The sequence below is a fragment of the Molossus molossus genome, unplaced genomic scaffold (assembly GCF_014108415.1).
Source record: "Molossus molossus isolate mMolMol1 unplaced genomic scaffold, mMolMol1.p scaffold_m16_p_14, whole genome shotgun sequence".
In the NCBI taxonomy this organism is placed as follows: domain Eukaryota; kingdom Metazoa; phylum Chordata; class Mammalia; order Chiroptera; family Molossidae; genus Molossus; species Molossus molossus.
The window spans coordinates 49,408,472-49,412,265 of NW_023425349.1; the positions used below are offsets into that span (position 1 = coordinate 49,408,472).

The 3,794-nt window shown below is 50.6% G+C and overlaps 1 pseudogene; it reads left to right on the top strand.

Annotated features, from left to right (window-relative positions):
* Positions 1-966: 966 nt before the first annotated feature.
* LOC118629304 lies at positions 967-2,505 on the top strand (annotated as a pseudogene).
* The last annotated feature ends 1,289 nt before the right edge of the window (positions 2,506-3,794 follow it).

The window sequence follows — 3,794 nt, forward strand, 5'->3', positions numbered from 1 at the left end:
TGGGAAGGTGAAAGCGTCCACAGGGGCCGGCTCCTTCCTCCATTCTGTGTACAGGACAAATGCCTTGCGTGTACCTCTTCCGAGCAGCAGTACCTCCAACAAACTGATCTATTTCTCCAGCTTCTTTCATTTTCTTTTCAAATGCATCGCATTGTTTGTAAATCTGCAGCATTCCCATCAAAGATATGAACATTTTTAGGATCTATGTCAATATGCTTAAAAAAATTAGTCCAGCCCGGCCAGCTGGTGTGGCTCAGTGGTTGAGTGTCGACCCATGCACCAAGAGGTCGCCAGTTCGATTCCTGGTCAGGGCACATGCCCAGGTTGTGGGCCGATCCGCAGTGAGAGGCATGCAGGAGGCGGCCAAACAGTGTTCTCTCTCATCAATGTTTCCCTTTCTCCCTCTCCCTTCCTCTCTCTAAAATCAATAAAGAAAAAAAAAATTAACAACAACAAAAAAATTAGTCCACACATAAAAATAACTTTCAGGACCATTTCTGGGAAATCCTACATATTCATCCATGTTAAATGTCTTCACATGTCATGTTCTACCAGGTTTCTTATAAGATGCCAATGGTGTGTGCTGGGCCACTCGGTGGACCCCCTGACTCCTGTGAGGCTGGAGCAGAAGGACCCCTGACAGCTTTTCTAGGTGAGAGAAAAGTCACTTGTTTATGTTTTTTAAAATATGTTTTTATTGATTTTTAGAGAGAGAGGGAGAGAAAGATAGAAACATCAACAAAAGAGACACATTGATTGGCTGCTTCCTGCATATCCCCCACTGGGGATCAAGCCTGCAACCTAGGCATGTGTCCCAATCAATAATCGAACCCGAGACTTCTTGGTCCGGGCATCAATGCTCAACCACTGAACTACACTGGCTGGGTAAAAGTCACCTGTGTTATCTTGCATTATTAAATATCCACTTGATGTTTTCATTCTTCTCCCCTGGAAAGAGAATTGTGAATGACCACCTGCCCGGCACTAGCTTCTGAACTTGCAGTTATTTACAGAGTAACTTGGGTGATGCTACAATTTTAGGTGCAATGACCTAAACTTCGTTCTATACAAATAAATTTATGCCACTTTCTTCTTCTTTTTTTTTTTCAAACTAAACTGTGTTGGTGGTCCACTGGAGAACTCTCTCCATCCATCCTCCATTACCTCACTGCCTCTGGTGGTTCCTGGGATACCAGAGGACTCATCCCAGCACAACTCAGTCCTCCAGCTGCCTGGGGAATACTTGCAGTTCTTCTTGCCGCCTGCTTCCTCATCCGGCCCTGTCCACACCGCAAGTCCAGCTGTTTCTCTTGGGAGCCCCCCGCTCCCAGGTGTATTGCTCCACGAGGCAGGAGAAGACAGAACAGCACGAGTCCCACCCGCCCCAGGTGTGCCTGGACCAGGAGAGAGGCTCTGCAGCATCCCAGGCCCTGAGCACTGAATTGGGATGGGAGAAAGACTATGTTCCTCTACTCGAACCCAAGGCAGCAGGCTGCTTTGGGGTGAAGAAACCCAAGTTGTCTGGAAGTGGAATGCACACTCACAGCACCAGCCCACGGCGCTGGTTCAGGACCTCTTCAGAGCCACCAGCACGTGATGGCAGCAGTGGTCGGGGGAATGTATCGGACTAACTCTGAGGCCTGGAAACTCTCCCATTACACGGATTACACCAGAAACACTGAGCCCTCTTCTCTGACCCAGTGGAAATGCCAACACCACCAAGAATCTGGTGGTGACCACCGAGATGTGCTGCTGCTGCTGCTGCTGCTGCTGCTTTGATGTCCTCTACTGTCGCCTCTATGGCTTCCCACAGCCACGACTTCCTAGGTTCACCAAGGACCCCTATCTGCTCTCTGTGACATGGAAGACAGGGAGGGACAAGCAGCTTCATGGCTGCATTGGGTCCTTCTCAACCAGGACCTTCATTCAGGACTCAGGGCACACACGTTAAGCAGTGCACTTAAGGACAACTGACCCCCACCCCCACCACCTGAGAGGAATTCCCTAAGTGTGCTTGCTCTGTCTCCCTCCTTACCAACTTTGGGGATGCCAGTGATTACCTGGACTGGGAAGTAGGGGCCCATGGGATTCGAATTGAATTCATCACTGAAAAAAGCGTCAAACATGCAGCACATATTTACGAGAGGTTGCTAAGGAACAAGAGTAGTATCAGATCCAGATAAGAGACTCCACGCTCAGGAAAGATGGCCTTAAGGCTCTGATTACCAGTGAATTCAGAAAAACGATCCAACTTGCCAGGAACCGAAGTGAGAGGTGACAATCGGTGGTACAGAATACATTGCTTCTCCACAGCCTGTGCCCCGCCCCCCACAGTCATTACCCCTGACCCGCAGCTGCATGACCAGTCCCAACACCCTGTGGCCTCCAATGGCTATGACATCGCTGGAGCAGATGCCTCCCCTTCCTGGGCCAGTTACTTCTGTTTCTGTTCTATTTTGCGATGTTAGCTTCTGTTCCAAGTCTGACTGGGTGGGGAGGGCTTAGAGTGAATGAAGCAGAACTTGAGGAGCCGAAGCCTTATCTCAGCCTTTCCTCATTACGGGGTTCCATTGGATTGGGGCTCCACCATGACTAGTGAGAAGTGTGTGTGGGTTCAGAAGACCCTTGGCATGCATGTGGCCGCCTCTGTGTCGGCCACACAGTGGAAATGGAATTGATTCCTGAAGGCTGACCCCACTTGTACCCTGACAGCCTCCCCAGATCAAGTAGATGATGTTTTCCCCGGTGGTCTGGGCAATGAAGACCAACAAGAAACATTTCTGGTTGTTTTAAATTCTTTTAAAAAATGTTTAATCCTCACTCAAGGATATTTTTTCATTGATCTTCAGACAGAGTGGGAGGGAGGGGGGGGAGAGAGAGAGAGAGAGAGAGAGACATTAATGTGAGAGAGACACATCAAATGGTTGCCTCCTGCACGACCCCAACCAGGGCCGGGGATGAACTGCAACCGAGGTACGTGCCCTTGACTGGAATCGAATCCACAATTCTTTGGTCCCCGGGCCGACACTCTAACTGCTGAGCCAAACCAGCCAGGGCTTAATTTTTTTTTTAAAACTTCCAGTTTATTGCATACGAATAGTTGATTATAACCTCCGTGCTTCATAAGTGGACCCCATGTTAGGGTTGAACAAGGGCACTGGGAGTCCTTTGAGGCTCCTTAACAGAGACCCACATCAAGATCGAAAACCCTTTTGATGGCGCAGCAGATCCCGTTGCTCAGTCAGTGTGGAAGGTTTTAATTCTCACCCTGCTGTCAGCTGGACTTCCTGGCACTCTTCATGCATCGAGTCTCCTGGTACTGAACGGAGAGCTCTGTAACCTGCGGGGAATGAACTGGGATGCCTGTGGGAGGTCCTGACAGCCTGCTGCATGCAGCGAGAGGAGAGACCTCTCCCTGACCAATGGCTAGCTCACTCTATGCAGCGAGAGGAGAGACCTCTCCCTGACCACCTGGCTAGCTCACTCCATGCAGCCAGAGGAGAGACCTCGCCCTGACCACCTGGCTAGCTCACTCTATGCAGCGAGAGGAGAGACCTCTCCCTGACCAACTGGCTAGCTCACTCCATGCAGCCAGAGGAGAGACTCTCCCTGACCACCTGGCTAGCTCACTCTATGCAGCGAGAGGAGAGACCTCTCCCTGACCACCTGGCTAGCTCACTCCATGCAGCCAGAGGAGAGACCTCGCCCTGACCACCTGGCTAGCTCACTCCATGCAGCCAGAGGAGAGACCTCTCCCTGACCACCTGGCTAGCTCACTCCATGCAGCGAGAGGA